The sequence below is a fragment of the Schistocerca nitens genome, chromosome 1, assembly GCF_023898315.1.
Source record: "Schistocerca nitens isolate TAMUIC-IGC-003100 chromosome 1, iqSchNite1.1, whole genome shotgun sequence".
Classification (NCBI taxonomy): domain Eukaryota; kingdom Metazoa; phylum Arthropoda; class Insecta; order Orthoptera; family Acrididae; genus Schistocerca; species Schistocerca nitens.
The window spans coordinates 962,834,017-962,850,926 of NC_064614.1; the positions used below are offsets into that span (position 1 = coordinate 962,834,017).

The 16,910-nt window shown below is 44.5% G+C and overlaps 1 protein-coding gene across 2 annotated transcripts in view; it reads right to left on the reverse strand.

The window, feature by feature from the left end:
- Positions 1-257: 257 nt before the first annotated feature.
- The window catches only part of LOC126194836 (A-kinase anchor protein 10, mitochondrial), a 156,323-nt gene continuing 139,670 nt past the window's right edge, over positions 258-16,910 (reverse strand). Inside the window, exons 12-13 of one of the 2 annotated variants that reach the window (XR_007538510.1) lie at positions 9,454-9,677; positions 258-615 (exon numbers count right to left, since the gene is read on the reverse strand). The gene's annotated coding sequence lies outside the window, so the exon portion shown is untranslated. The remainder of the gene's footprint in view (positions 616-9,453; positions 9,678-16,910) is intronic. The other variant, XR_007538512.1, reaches the window with a different exon arrangement.

Genomic DNA, 16,910 nt, shown 5'->3' on the forward strand with positions numbered 1-16,910 from the left:
ATAAAAAAATTCTCTACCGAACATCTTTGTTTGTTGGTTGGAAGATAACAAAATTTACAAAATGGTTGCATGGACTTACACCTATCATGCAGCACGGATTGGGTTATAGGAGCAGGAGGCATGTGACCATGTCTGCTTCCAAAGACACATAGCAAACATGTCTAAAATTATTTCTAGTAAAACCATAGACTTAGTATCTGGACGAAGCTGTACGCTGTCAAAGCATGAAGAGGGTGGGGGGAAAATGTACACAGAGATTGTGAGGTAAAAATTCATTTATTTATCAAAGTAATTTTACATTTTCATAAACAGACAAAGTAACCCTATTTTCACACATTATCTTCTTCCAGAGTCAATGGAGAGCAGGACACATTTCATGTATGTGATGGTCGAGTAGTCGAAGTCACCATATCTTTATATGGTATGCCAGAATCATCCTAGTGAAGTCCATGGGAGAAATGTGTCAACCACTTTGCACTCTTCTGTTTTTAGCCCACTTCACATCCATGAAAGACCTCAGTTATGCAATGCTGGGCGAGAACGTCTATTTTTCTGGCACCTTCTGTGTATGTCATATTTTTAAATATGAACATTCTACACTCATCATTATAGAAACTGTGAAATAAAGTAATGGTTCATTAAAAAATGTAGTATCATCTATGGAACAGACATTATTATTATTATTATTATTATTATTATTATTATTGTTATTGCTGATCTTTTGAGCTTTACACCAAATTCAATACATCTTAATTGATGGTGCAATGCGGCATCGCACATTCGAGTCATAGTGCTTTAAGCGGGGCTCATACTTTGAAATGAGTTCATTCCTTTCAAATATGTCAGGTAGCAAATAAAATATATATCATATACACTCCTGGAAATTGAAATAAGAACACCGTGAATTCATTGTCCCAGGAAGGGGAAACTTTATTGACACATTCCTGGGGTCAGATACATCACATGATCACACTGACAGAACCACAGGCACATAGACACAGGCAACAGAGCATGCACAATGTCGGCACTAGTACAGTGTATATCCACCTTTCGCAGCAATGCAGGCTGCTATTCTCCCATGGAGACGATCGTAGAGATGCTGGATGTAGTCCTGTGGAACGGCTTGCCATGCCATTTCCACCTGGCGCCTCAGTTGGACCAGCGTTCGTGCTGGACGTGCAGACCGCGTGAGACGACGCTTCATCCAGTCCCAAACATGCTCAATGGGGGACAGATCCGGAGATCTTGCTGGCCAGGGTAGTTGACTTACACCTTCTAGAGCACGTTGGGTGGCACAGGATACATGCGGACGTGCATTGTCCTGTTGGAACAGCAAGTTCCCTTGCCGGTCTAGAAATGGTAGAACGATGGGTTCGATGATGGTTTGGATGTACTGTGCACTATTCAGTGTCCCCTCGACGATCACCAGTGGTGTACGGCCAGTGTAGGAGATCGCTCCCCACACTATGATGCCGGGTGTTGGCCCTGTGTGCCTCGGTCGTATGCCGTCCTGATTGTGGCGCTCACCTGCACGGCGCCAAACACGCATACGACCATCATTGGCACCAAGGCAGAAGCGACTCTCATCGCTGAAGACGACACGTCTCCATTCGTCCCTCCATTCACGCCTGTTGCGACACCACTGGAGGCGGGCTGCACGATGTTGGGGCGTGAGCGGAAGACGGCCTAACGGTGTGCGGGACCGTAGCCCAGCTTCATGGAGACGGTTGTGAATGGTCCTCGCCGATACCCCAGGAGCAACAGTGTCCCTAATTTGCTGGGAAGTGGCGGTGCGGTCCCCTACGGCACTGCGTAGGATCCTACGGTCTTGGCGTGCATCCGTGCGTCGCTGCGGTCTGGTCCCAGGTCGACGGGCACGTGCACCTTCCGCCGACCACTGGCGACAACATCGATGTACTGTGGAGACCTCACGCCCCACGTGTTGAGCAATTCGGCGGTACGTCCACCCGGCCTCCCGCATGCCCACTATACGCCCTCGCTCAAAGTCCGTCAACTGCACATACGGTTCACGTCCACGCTGTCGCGGCATGCTACCAGTGTTAAAGACTGCGATGGAGATCCGTATGCCACGGCAAACTGGCTGACACTGACGGCGGCGGTGCACAAATGCTGCGCAGCTAGCGCCATTCGACGGCCAACACCGTGGGTCCTGGTGTGTCCGCTGTGCCGTGCGTGTGATCATTGCTTGTACAGCCCTCTCGCAGTGTCCGGAGCAAGTATGGTGGGTCTGACACACCGGTGTCAATCTGTTCTTTTTTCCATTTCCAGGAGTGTAGTAATCGTACAAGTTGTGTAGGGCACATGTAGCAATCAAAAGTGTTCATGTGGCGATGACTCTTAATCAGTTTCATATATATATTCAGAGCACATTACACACATTTCTTATTTTCACCCTCTCAAACACATTGTAAGCAGCAACATTCTCTTTTTCCCAGTTAAACCATAGTCCTCAAGGCCAATTGTTGTAACATATTGAGAAAGTAAGAGGTCCAGAATATTTTTTTGTAATGTGTAGCTACAGCTCTGTTCTTGAACAAGCAGAGCTGTGCAGTCACTACCCCCTTTAGTAGCGATAACTAAAGCATGAACATACTTTGCACAATACGCTCACCACCACCTCTCAGATTCACTGTCAGAATTACAGCACTACTTTATTCACAGACATCCTGCATACACTTGAAGATGATAGCTGAATGACGATGGATTCATAGTGATTATTCACTTACATACAGCTGGTGTGCTGAAAGGGACAAGCAAAAGTTTACTGTACACTTGGAATAAAGCATTCTTTGTATTCAAGCCTATATGAGGTTTCTCCATAACATGGCATTCCTTTTGAAAGTTCAGCTCCTGCACACACACGTTATAGGATCGAAACAGGTCTGTATCATTAAGTCACCGTTTCTCACACATGTAACAAACAAAATCTTTGCATGATGCTCTAACAGGCTCTTTTGCTTTTTCATAACAGACCAACTTTGACAGCTGAAACAACAGATCTGTCTCACAGTGATCCTCTTCCTGCTCCAAAGTGTTAAACCTGTGCAATGCTTAGTAACTGTAACATAAAATTGTGCTTAGACTTGCACAGTTTTGCAATTTCTCCACCCATTCACCTGGCCCCTGAAAATTAACTCAGAATGGATGGGCTCTATTATATATTGCACTCTCAATTATTTCTTAGTCAGGGGAAATTTGTATGATCTGGGTGGTGGTAGGTAGGTGTACAGTAGCTACGCATGGAATGCACTGACACAAACCCCGACTTGGCAGTCTGAATATATAAAAGGCGTCACAGTGTGTTGGCTGGATTCAAAAGTATCGAAAACGTGAAAAGGTTTTGTGGAAGTGGTGAGGGGGGGGGGGGGGGGGGAATGCTAGAGCATTTTCAAATTGTAATTATATCCTTTATTCACTGACAAATATGTAATGGCAGGAGGCTTGTTTTGCTACTGGGCAGTGTGAAAATGAGACCCAGCTGGTGTGAGTGTAGACGTATCATTTTTTTTTTTTTTATAGACCTATAACTGAGAGTCAGAAATTTTATGCTGCTGCTTGAACATAAAGGTACTGTGGCTTATGTTCTGACGTATCACCAGATGTTTGTAGGAAATAATCAAACTACTATTCAAGCAAAAAAATGTACCTTTAGTGATAAGGGAATGATGGATTTGATGTGGTGAATAGTGATTTCAATGGGTTGAAGACTACATCCAAATGTAAGGAGTGATAGAGTCATTTTGTAAACAGCTACACAGTATAGCAATGCAAGGGTTCAACTGCACCTACTATAGGGTAAAAACAGGACGGGCAATAGGTTGTAACAAAACATCCCCTCATCAGCACCCCTAAGTGTCTCCTCGTGTTTTCCTTGTTGCACTATCGACAGTGATGTTGATTACAGTACAGCAACCCATATTGGCAATGTCATGACAACCCTTTTGTCCGTGGGAGCAGTGTTGATTACCACATAGTGCCAAATGCCTGTGCTATAACACTTGTTTGAGAGAGTCTTGGCAGGATACAACACCTTCCAGAAGTGCTGACTAGAAAACCAAAATGTCAAATAATTTCCTAGAACTGAAGAGAATCAAGATGCATAGCTAGTGTGAGTGTGGGCATATAATAATTTTTTCAGGTGCTGTACACCTGTAAACGATAACTGCAGTGCTTGTCTGAAATGTGTATATGTTGCAGTGCGAAGTTACTGTGGCTTATGTTCCAGCATGTCCTGAGAAAATGGTGGTGAGACATATCATGAGGAAGGTATAGATTCAGCATATTGACAGCCATAAGGGTATGAGAGTGATTTTACGTGGAATATTGTGTGTGCTGTAGATATTGACATTCATTCCAAAACTACAGCCATCAAGAGGAGACATGTCCAGTACATTGCTCGGAGTGAAACTGCAGCAACAATCATAATATTTATTTGTAGGTATAGTGATAAATATATGCCTGGTTCCCAATATTCGTATGAGTTTCCATCTTAGGATGATTTGGGTCGCAGGTCCCCCTGGACTGTTGAATAGTAAACAATACCCAGTTTGCACTGAACTGCCTTCGGAATCGCGCACTCACATGCATACCCGCAGATATTTGAGGAAATTCAATATGACAAGTGTTTGTGCTGAGAGTATTGATAGCGTTCGAACTCCTACCACTCAGATCCTGCTGGGGTTGGGGCATCCACAGCCAGTGGGCCTCTTTCTGGTTGACACATGCTTCCGTGGCTACGGTCATGGGCCTCGTTTACGGCCAGTCTCTGAGTGCTGGCACTGTACTGCAGCATGGTGCATATGGGTGCCCACACAGTGAGTACATGGGATATGAGAGTGTTTTCAAAGATCTCAGACATCTAGCCGTGAATGGACTGTGTTTCCGAATACATTGCGCCAGTATTTTGTTGTTGTTGTTGTTGTTGTTGTTACTATCCCATTACGTGGCAGTCTCTTTCCTCCCTCCTTCTTCGTCCTGGTGTAGCTGAGAGAACCAGCCAGCTTAGGAATTCTATGGTAGTTTTAAAAAGAACACACACTTAGCAGACTTGTAATGGTCGGGGACTCTGTAACCATGATGGTATAAGTCAGGTCAAAATTTGAAATTCCAACTATCATTTCATACATCACTGGTTCCAATTGTGACGTCAAATAATAATAGGTTTGGATTATTTAACAAAATTTATCGTCAAAAATGTAACACTGTTAGTTAAGCACGCAAACAATTGTGCAGCAATGACCTTTTTTTTTTTTATTTGGTGTAGTTTTAAGCTGTTTGAAGCAAATTGTTTAAATGCGTTATTAACAATTTAGTTAATATTTCCCTTGGAACGTCTTCTGAAGCACCATCTGTGACATCTTCTAGATGAAATATTCTGCACCAGATTTAATAACTCTGGAAGCAGTATATGAAGTGTACCTCAAGAAAAATGTACAGGAAGGCTGGTGTAGTTTAGAATCCATGGCAGAATGGAATACCTAGCTCCTATGTCACCTGCAAAGCAAACTACAGCTCGCTCTCTCTCTCTCTCTCTCTCTCTCTCTCTCTCTCTCTCTCTCACCTGCCGCGCGGGATTAGCCGTGCAGTCTAAGGCGCTGCAGTCATGGACTGTGCGGCACGTCCCGGTGGAGATTTGAGTCCTCCCTCGGGCATGGGTGTGTGTGTTTGTCCTTAGGCTAATTTAGGTTAAGTAGTGTGTAACCTTAGGGACTGATGACCTTAGCAGTTAAGTCCCTTAAAATTTCACACACATTTGAACATTTTTTCTCTCTCTCTCTGTCTCGCTCTCTCTCTCTCTCTCTCTCTCTCTCTCTCTCTCTCTCTGTATACAACGATTTTTTTAGGTGTATTTCAATTCAGCTGATTACTAGTTTTGTGACATCAGCAATTTGCGCGTGTGTGAGATAGCTACAGCATTGGCCTTATATCCCGTATATCATCCTCATGTGACTGGGAATTATTTATTAACTTCAGCAGTATTTCTGGATTGATTCTCAGTCAGGCGTTTGCCTTGGAAGGAAGGCGTCTCATGTGTGTCAGTATTCTGAGGGGATTATCAGTTTGGTCTGACCACAACCAACGGCGGATGCAGGCCCAGCAGTGGCACGCTATGGGATGAGAGAGAGAGAGAGAGAGAGAGAGAGAGAGAGAGAGAGAGAGAGAGAGATTGTGTTTCAACAGGAATCTCTCAGGTACTTTTGTTTCGGCCTCGGGCAAGCACTCTTCAACACCAGCGAGTGGTGTGGCCGCTGATGGACACGATGTTTCACAGGGGCTGCCAGTGCACCCCAACTCTGGGCAACCTGTGTAGGTGGCCTTCTGTGTGGGTCAATGGACGGCACATGCTTCGCGATCAAAATGTTTTTAGCAGTGTAATTACATGATGGGTGCTGGGTGCTTTGTGGTGGTATTCCTTGTGCAATTGGGATAAAAAAAAGTGATCAATTTCATTACTTCTTTTTTATGTATTTTACAAGACTTTCATCTTCCCAAACATCAGAGAAAGTTAAACAAGAGTGATCCAACCCCTGCAAATTGAATTTTTTTTATAAATAAAAACTACACTCCTGGAAATGGGAAAAAGAACACATTGACACCGGTGTGTCAGACCCACCATACTTGCTCCGGACACTGCGAGAGGGCTGTACAAGCAATGATCACATGCACGGCACAGCGGACACACCAGGAACTGCAGAGTTGGCCGTCGAATGGCGCTAGCTGCGCAGCATTTGTGCACCGCCGCCGTCAGTGTCAGCCAGTTTGCCGTGGCATACGGAGCTCCATCGCAGTCTTTAACACTGGTAGCATGCCGCGACAGCGTGGACGTGAACCGTATGTGCAGTTGACGGACTTTGAGCGAGGGCGTATAGTGGGCATGCGGGAGGCCGGGTGGACGTACCGCCGAATTGCTCAACACGTGGGGCGTGAGGTCTCCACAGTACATTGATGTTGTCGCCAGTGGTCGGCGGAAGGTGCACGTGCTCGTCGACCTGGGACCGGACCGCAGCGACGCACGGATGCACGCCAAGACCGTAGGATCCTACGCAGTGCCGTAGGGGACCGCGCCGCCACTTCCCAGCAAATTAGGGACACTGTTGCTCCTGGGGTATCGGCGAGGACCATTCGCAACCGTCTCCATGAAGCTGGGCTACGGTCCTGCACACCGTTAGGCCATCTTCCGCTCACGCCCCAACATTGTGCAGCCCGCCTCCAGTGGTGTCGCGACAGGCGTGAATGGAGGGACGAATGGAGACGTGTCGTCTTCAGCGATGAGAGTCGCTTCTGCCTTGGTGCCAATGATGGTCGTATGCGTGTTTGGCGCCGTGCAGGTGAGCGCCACAATCAGGACTGCATACGACCGAGGCACACAGGGCCAACACCCGGCATCATGGTGTGGGGAGCGATCTCCTACACTGGCCGTACACCACTGGTGATCGTCGAGGGGACACTGAATAGTGCACAGTACATCCAAACCGTCATCGAACCCATCGTTCTACCATTCCTAGACCGGCAAGGGAACTTGCTGTTCCAACAGGACAATGCACGTCCGCATGTATCCCGTGCCACCCAACGTGCTCTAGAAGGTGTAAGTCAACTACCCTGGCCAGCAAGATCTCCGGATCTGTCCCCCATTGATCATGTTTGGGACTGGATGAAGCGTCGTCTCACGCAGTCTGCACGTCCAGCATGAACGCTGGTCCAACTGAGGCGCCAGGTGGAAATGGCATGGCAAGCCGTTCCACAGGACTACATCCAGCATCTCTATGATCGTCTCCATGGGAGAATAGCAGCCTGCATTGCTGTGAAAGGTGGATATACACTGTACTAGTGCCGACATTGTGCATGCTCTGTTGCCTGTGTCTATGTGCCTGTGGTTCTGTCAGTGTGATCATGTGATGTATCTGACCCCAGGAATGTGTCAATAAAGTTTCCCCTTCCTGGGACAATGAATTCACGGTGTTCTTATTTCAATTTCCAGGAGTGTATATCCTCTGCTCTGTAATTGAATTTGTTGTCGTGGGATCCTTCCTCTCCAGCACAGTGCCACCAATTTCCATGTAGGAGAGGGAAAGGGAGGGTTGGGGGGTTTACCAGAGGTGGAGGGTTTAGTTAATTGATCAATTTAATTAATCAGTCAATCAAACTGATATCGAAAGTGTGCTTGTATAGGTGAGGGGAGCTCCTACAGGGATGGGGTGGACGGAAGAGGAGGGGTAGGGGTATGGGGAGGGAGAGGGTGATGGGTTAATCAAAGGGAAGGATTATCCCCAGGGGTCATAATCCACTTAGCAGAACAATAGGTTAAGGATCTGTCAATCAAAAGAGAACAATATGTTTGCCCCTGAATGTATGCTTGCCCCTGATGTAGGCAATCTGCACTAACAAACTGTCCTGAAATGATGTTTGCCCCACTACTTAAGTGTTATGATCCAATTCCTACTTGTGGAAGGAATAACACCTAACAAAAATTTTTTGCAAACCACAACAGTTTGTTGTGAAAGTATTATGAGCAGACAGTGTGTTTATGTGGTTTAGGGAGTTAAGTGGAGGCAGGACAAATCTTTATGACAAACAGAGGAGTTGAAGATCTTCCATTTTGACTGATGAGTTGGTGCAAAAAAATCGAGGAAACTCTTCATGAAGACCCCTGATTGACACTGAATGAAATTTCTCCAACGTTTCCATAACTCACCAGAACTCTCTTATATCAAACACTCACAGAAACTCTACGATACCAGAAACTGTGAGCTCTATTGTGACTGGAGATGAAATGTGGGTGGCTCATTACACACCCAAGACAAAAAGGCTGTCTTCACTGTGGGATCACACCAATTCCCTATCTGGCAAAAAATTCAAAACCACAATTTGGGGGGCAAATTCATAGCTTCAGTGTTTCAGACTGAAAAGGCATCATTTCACTCAAATTTCTGCTTCAGGTGGGAGATGATCAATGCACAACAACACTGTGAGATCCAAAAAAATTAAAAAGGAGCATCAGAACAAAAGGAGGGGTATGCCGATGAGAGGAATGTGCTTGTTGCACAACAACGCCTATTCTCTCACAGCCTTAGCCGCCCAGGTGCTCTTGGACTCATTTGGTTGGGATGTACAGTACCACATCCTCCCCCCCCCCCCCCCCCCCCTCCCTCATATTCCTCCTGATTTGGCAACTTCAGGTTATTATATGTTCACTTCCCTGAAGGCATACATGAGTGGAATTAAATTTTCAACCAACAAGCCATGCAAGAAGTTTTGAAGTGGAGGAAGCAGCTGGCTGTTACTTCTTCGAGGAGGGCATAAGGAAGCTTGTGCCATGGCTTGCATGCATTGAACAGGATGGCAATTATATGGAAAAACAAGTTTATCAACAAAATACTGTAATTTTTTCAAATATACTTTTTCTAATAAGATATAAAAATCTAGTACACTTACTTTCTGAATGTTCCTCATAGTAGATCTGCTTCTGGTCCCAGTGTGAGGTGATCTGCAGGATTTTAACTTAGTGGACAGGGCCTCGATTGACTGGGTGTTGTGTATGTCAGTGTTTCTGTCACCCAGTTACAAATGATTTCCCATTTGTTTGCATCACTCTGTATCTGCTTCAAGGTGTTTGAGTCACTTCACAAAGGAGCTCTGTTGTCATCAAACCCAGTTTCCTGGTAAAAGTAATGAAGAAGTCGTGAGCTGACCAATGCGGCAAGCAGTTTCAACCTAGTTAAGGTTACAATCTTGGTTGGCGCCAACCTGTTCTTGCTGCAGACAATATGTGCTGTGTACCCAATTACAGTAGTTGCCTTTACATACAAAACAGCACCATAAGCTCTTTCAGATGCATTGCAGAAGAGATCCACCTCTGCCGAATCACTTGTGCTTGTCATACCTATCTGTCGAGGAATGTACAACGATGACAAGTGATGAAGCTTTGGACCCAAGAATGCCACCACATCCAAGATTTGAGGGCAAAACTTCCTCCCATGAAAAACCTCTTAGTCACACCTTAGAAGGTTACTTCAGTAACAGTCCCAACAGAAGAAAATAGGCCAAGGAGGTCATAAAACTGAGTGTCTGCTCCAAGAATGTTTCTCTTGCTTGCCAGTTTGTCAGTCAGGTCTTCCACTATTCTTTGGTAGTCAGTGGAGATAGAGTCATCTTCAGCATTCCAATTGATTCCCAAAACTCATTGCGGGCTTAATTCCAAGGTCTTTGGCATGCCATATGGCCTTCACTTCTTTTGGAAAAGTGGAAGACTTAGTTGCACAAGGAGAGCTGTCAGTTCATATTAAATACTTGCAGCACTGTCACTGTGTCTCACACTAGCTGCAAAATCATAAAGGAATATAAAAGTGTAAATGAGTGCTGACACACTATTTAGTGATGTTTGCCCCACTACTTAAGTGTTATGATCCAATTCCTACTTGTGGAAGGAATAACACCTACCAAAATTTTTTTGCAAACCACAACAGTTTGTTGTGAAAGTATTATGAGCAGACTGAGTGTGTTTATGTGGTTTAGGGAGTTAAGTGGAGGCAGGACAAATCTTCATGACAAACAGAGGAGTTGAAGATCTTCCATTTCGACTGATGAGTTGGTGCAAAAAAATCGAGGAAACTATTCATGAAGACCCCTGATTGACACTTACACCTTACACAGGTGGGGCAAATAAAAGTGGCCTGGAGAGCACAGTTCCAGTGTACAAAGAAAGACAGCAGAGGAAGGGAAATACAGTACTAACCTGACAATAATTGAAAGTGACCACCATTCATTTCTTGAGACTTCTAGGCCCAGGTCAGCAAGTTGCTGAAGGTTGATCAAAGCCGTACTGCTAAAATTGCTGCAGTCTCATCCAAAATCTTCTGCTGCAGACTATGAGGTTTGTTGCAATACACGTTATACTTGAGGACTCCCCACACAAAGTAATCACACACTGACAGATCATGTGACCTAGGTGGTCAGCAGCTGGGGCTGCAATCAGACTAATCTCTGCCAACAACTGTCAGGCATGAAAACTGTGTAAATGTGCTCCAAGGTTCAGCTTGGCTGTATGCGTAGTTGCTCCACACTGTTGGAAGTAACTGTAGCTCTTTTGCTTGTTCATTAATGCTACCACAAATGGTTTCAACATGTTAGCAATGTCATCCAGGCCACTCCTATTTGCACTACCATGCAGAAACAAACAAAAGGAATGATCTTGGCACAAGTCCAAAAAGTAAACATTTGAAGCAATATATCATCATATCATCTGTGGTAGTATAGGCACCATTTCCAGTTTGTTCGACACAATACCAAAAGCCTAGTGAGATATCTGTCCACTTCATTCAAGGTCAGTTGCAAGGTTTGACACACATAATAGACTAGTCCTGTCCGAAGTTTGTGAAATCATAACAGGATCGCGAGGATGTCTGCCAGTATATTTGATCCTGGTTTGAGGGCAGCATTTAAGGATGGATAGTTTAGTTCGTGTGAAGATGCATCAAACACAATCTTGTATATGATGCTTCCACTGCTGCACTTCCTCACATGTGGTGTGGCAGGTAAAATACGTTTCCAACCGTATAATCCTCAGGTCCAGCTTCGACCTCATCTCTGTAAATGTTATTTACATGGTCTCATAATAAATGAGCTTCAGTTGTTCACTCTCTTCCAACTTATTTTGTAAAGAACAAAGGTGTACTTCAGCAATGATGGGGTTGCTAGAGGAAAGTATATCCTTCAGATGTGGTATAAAACTTTGGGACCATTATCCGCGCAGTATGCCTCTCGGCACTCTCACAAGATAGGTTGGCGCATGGGTGCCAAAACTGCTCTTGATACTCTGTTATTCTGATTGTCTCCAAGTCCCATAAGTGGCATACTGATTCACTGGACATCTCACTTACACTATCCTGAACAAAGCTGACAGTTTCCATACTTAACTGCAGCACCAGTGCTATTTCCACTAACAACATATCTGTACATTGTGGAATGAAGAACCAATGAATGTGGTACTTTAATTGGTTGTTCGAAGTTAAGAATTTTCCAATAATAAAGAGCTCCAAGCAGGACTTCAATATACAGATACTCAGTGTCTCCTCTCGGATATGCCGGCCATGCACCCTCTCTCAATCTTGTGGTTGATGTGAGAATTTGTTATGGTAATTGATATTTGGGCGTTGGTGGAGAAGCTAATCATGTCAAAATGAATCTTGCTTCTTGTGAGAGATGAACCGCTGGAAGACTCAAATGTCATTATCTCCATAGTTGTATTTCCAGTGACATTGAGTAGGAGAGATTCTGTCAGTGAATGGGTGATGAAACTTGAATGACTCCCCATGTCTAGGAACCAACTGTCTGTTTACTCCTACTGGTAGGTCATTTACCACTCACAGGAGCAGCTTGCACGTATGTAAAGTTGTAAGTCTCTGTAGTTACTACAAGTGGAAATGTGGTCCTCATCCTTATATTCCACACACGACGCCTTTCCCATTCAAAGCATTGAGTTTTGTTGTGCTGAAGTCTAAGGCATAAGAAACAATGGTTCATTTTCTTCAGGATATCTATTCTACATCTACAGGGATGCTCTGTAAATCACATTTACGTGCTTGGCAGAGGGTTCATAGAACTACCTCCACAATTCTCTATTATTCCAATCTTGTAAAGTGTGCAAAAAGAACAAACACCTACAGGGTGTTACAAAAAGGTACGGCCAAACTTTCAGGAAACATTCCTCACACACAAATAAAGAAAAGATGTTATGTGGACATATGTGCTGAAACGCTTAATTTCCATGTTAGAGGTAATTTTAGTTTCGTCAGTATGTACTGTACTTCCTCAATTCACCGCCAGTTGGCCCAATTGAAGGAAGGTAATGTTGACTTCGGTGCTTGTGTTGACATGCGACTCATTGCTCTACAGTACTAGCATCAAGCACATCAGTACGTAGCATCATCACCAGGTTAGTGTTCATCACGAACATGGTTTTGCAGTCAGTGCAATGTTTACAAATGTGGAATTGGCAGATGCCCATTTGATGTATGGATTAGCACGGGGCAATAGCCGTGGCGCGGTACGTTTGTATCCAGACAGATTTCCAGAACGAAGGTGTCCCGACAGGAAGACGTTCGAAGCAATTGATCGGCGTCTTAGGGAGCACGGAACATTCCAGCCTATGACTCGCGACTGGGTAAGACCTAGAACGACGAGGACATCTGCAATGGACGAGGCAATTCTTCGTGCAGTTAACAATAACCCTAATGTCAGCATCAGAGAAGTTGCTGCTGTACAAGGTAACGTTGACCACGTCACTGTATGGAGAGTGCTACGGGAGAACCAGTTGTTTCCGTACCATGTACAGCGTATGCAGGCACTATCAGCAGCTGATTGGCCTCCACGGGTACACTTCTGCAAATGGTTCATCCAACAATGTGTCGATCCTCATTTCAGCGCAAATGTTCTCTTTACGGATGAGGCTTCATTCCAATGTGATCAAATTGTAAATTTTCACAATCAATATGTGTGGGCTGGCGGGAATCCGCACGCAATTGTGCAATCACGTCATCAACACAGATTTTCTGTGAACGTTTGGGCAGGCATTGTTGGTGATATCTTGACTGGGCCCCATGTTCTTCCACCTATGCTCAATGGAGCACGTTATCATGATTTCATACAGGATACTCTATCTGTGCTGCTAGAACATGTGCCTTTACAAGTACGAAACAACATGTGGTTCATGCACGATGGAGCTCCTGCACATTTCAGTCGAAGTGTTCGTACGCTTCTCAACGACAGATTCGGTGACCGATGGATTGGTAGAAGTGGACCAATTCCATGGCCTCCACGCTCTCCTGACCTCAACCCTCTTGACTTTCATTTATGGGGGCATTTGAAAGCTCTTGTCTACGCAACCCCGATACCAAATGTAGAGACTCTTCGTGCTGGTATTGTGGACGGCTGTGATACAATACGCCATTCTCCAGCGCTGCATCAGCGCATCAGGGATTCCATGCGATGAAGGGTGGATGCATGTATCCTCGCTAACGGAGGACATTTTGAACATTTCCTGTAACAAAGTGTTTGAAGTCACGCTGGTACGTTCTGTTGCTGTGTGTTTCCACTCCATGATTAATGTGATTTGAAGAGAAGTAATAAAATGAGCTCTAACATGGAAAGTAAGCGTTTCCGGACACCTGTCCACATAACATATTTTCTTTCTTTGTGTGTGAGGAATGTTTCCTGAAAGTTTGGCCGTACCTTTTTGTAACAACCTGTATATCTTTCCGTACAAGCTCTGATTTCCCTTACTTTATCATCGCGATCATTTCTCCCTGTGTAGGTGGGTGTCAAAAAAATATTTTCGCAATTGGAGGGGAAAGTTGGTGATTGGAATTACATGAGAAGATTTAGTCGCAACAAAAAATGCCTTTCTTTTAAAGATGTCCAGCCCAAATCCTGTATCATTTCAGTGGCACTCCCTCCCATATTTTGTGATAATACAAAACTGCCCTTCTTTAGACTTTTTCGATGTACTACATCAGTACTCTCTGGTTAGGATCCCACACCACGCAACAGTATTCTAAAAGAGGACAGACAAGCGTAGTGTGGACAGTCTCCTTAGTAGATCTGTTACATTTTCTAAGTGTCCTGCCAGTAAAACGCAGTCTTTGGTTAGCCTTCCCCACAACATTTTCTGTGTGTTCCTTACAATGTAAGTTGTTCATAATTGTAATTCCTAGGTATTTAGTTGAATTTACGGCCTTGAGATTTGAATGACTTATCATGCAACCGAAGTTTAACGGATTCCTTTTAGCACCCATGTCTATGACATCACACTTTTCGTTATTTGTGGTCAACTGCCAATTTCCGCACCATTAAGATATCTTTTCTAAATCGTTTTGCAGTTTGTTTTGATCTTCTGATGACTTGATTAGTCAATAAACAATGACGCCATCAACAAACAACCTAAGACAGCTGCTCAAATTGCCTCCCAAATCGTTTATATAGATAAGGAACAGCACAAGGCCTATAAAAATACCTTGGGAAATGCCAGAAATCCTTTCTATTTTACTTGATGACTTTCCGTCAATTACTATGAACTGTGACCTCTCTGACAGGAAGTCACAAATCCTTGTATGGCACAGTGTCAAAAGCCTTCTGGATATCCTGAAATACGGAATCAATCTGAAATTCCTTGTCAATAGCACTCAACACTTCAGGCGAATAAAGAGCTAGTTGTGTACCACAAGAACTATGTTTTCTAAACTGATGTTGACTGCTTGTCAATAAACCATTTCCTTTGAGGTAATTCATAATGTTTGAACACAATATATGTTCCAGAATCCTGCTGCATATCGACGTTAATGATATGAGCCTGTAATTAAGTTGATTACTCCTACTACCTTTCTTGAACGTTGGAGTGACCTGTGAAACTTTCCAGCCTTTGGGTACGTTAGGCGAGTGATGGAGCCCCTTAGGGAAATACTGGAAAGGTTGGGGAAGAAGGCCAGTGTTCACTCTGTCTGCTTGCCGGGGGGTCTCATCCAAGATGTGGAGGAGGCCCTGCCAGCGGAGAGAGAGAGCACTGGGTTCACCCGACTGCAAATTGTTGCTCATGTTGTCACCAATGACTCCTGCCGTCTGGGTTCAGAGGTCATCCTCAGTTCGTACAGGTGGTTGGCGGAATTGGTGAAGGCGGAAAGCCTCACTCGCGGGGTGGAATCAGAGCTAACTATTTGTAGTATCGTTCCCAGAACCAATCGCGGTCCTCTGGTTTGGAGCCGAGTGGAAGGCTTAAACCAGAGGCTCAGACGATTCTGCGGAGATCTGGGGTGCAAATTTCTCGACCTCCGCTATCGGGTGGAGAAATGTAGGGTCCCCCTGAATAGGTCAGGCGTGCACTACACACCGGAAGCGGCTAGAAGGGTAGCGGAGTACGTGTGGAGTGCACATGGGGGTTTTTTAGGTTAGAGAATTCCCTCCCTAGGCCCGACAAGATGCCTCCTGAGACGCGGCAAGGTAGGAGTATTAAAAATGTAACAGGGAATAACAATATTAATGTGCTAATAGTAAACTGCAGGAGCGTCTATAGAAAGGTCCCAGAACTGCTAACGGTCACAATGCCCATATAGTACTAGGGACAGAAAGTTGGCTGAAACCAGACATAAACAGTAATGAAATCCTAAACTCAGATTGGAATGTATACCGCAGAGACAGGCTGGACAGTGAAAGGGGGGGGCGTGTTTATAGTGATAAGAAGTGCAATAGTATCGAAGGAAATTGATGGAGATCCGAAATGTGAAATGATTTGGGTGAAGGTCACGGTTAAAGCAGGCACAGACATGGTAATTGGATGTCTCTATAGGCCCCCTGGCTAAGCAGTTGTTGTGGCTGAGCACCTGAAGGATAATTTGGAAAATATTTCGAGTAGATTTCCCCACCATGTTATAGTTCTGGGTGGAGATTTTAATTTGCCGGATATAGACTGGGAGACTCAAACGTTCATAACGGATGGCAGGGACAAAGAATCCAGTGAAATTTTTTAAGTGCTTTATCTGAAAACTACCTTGAGCAGTTAAACAGAGAACTGACTCGTTGCGATAACATATTAGACCTTCTGGTGACAAACAGACCCAAACTATTTGAAACAGTAATTGCAGAACAGGGAATCAGCGATCATAAAGCGGTTACGGTATCGATGATTTCAGCCGTAAATAGAAATATAAAAAAAGGTAGGAAGATTTTTCTGTTTAGCAAAAGTGACAAAAATCAGATTACAGAGTACCTGACGGCTCAACACAAAAGTTTTGTCTCAAGTACAGATAGTGTTGAGGATCAGTGGACAAAGTTCAAAACCATCGTACAATATGCGTTAGATGAGTATGTGCCAAGCAAAATCAGAGATGGAAAAGAGCCACCGT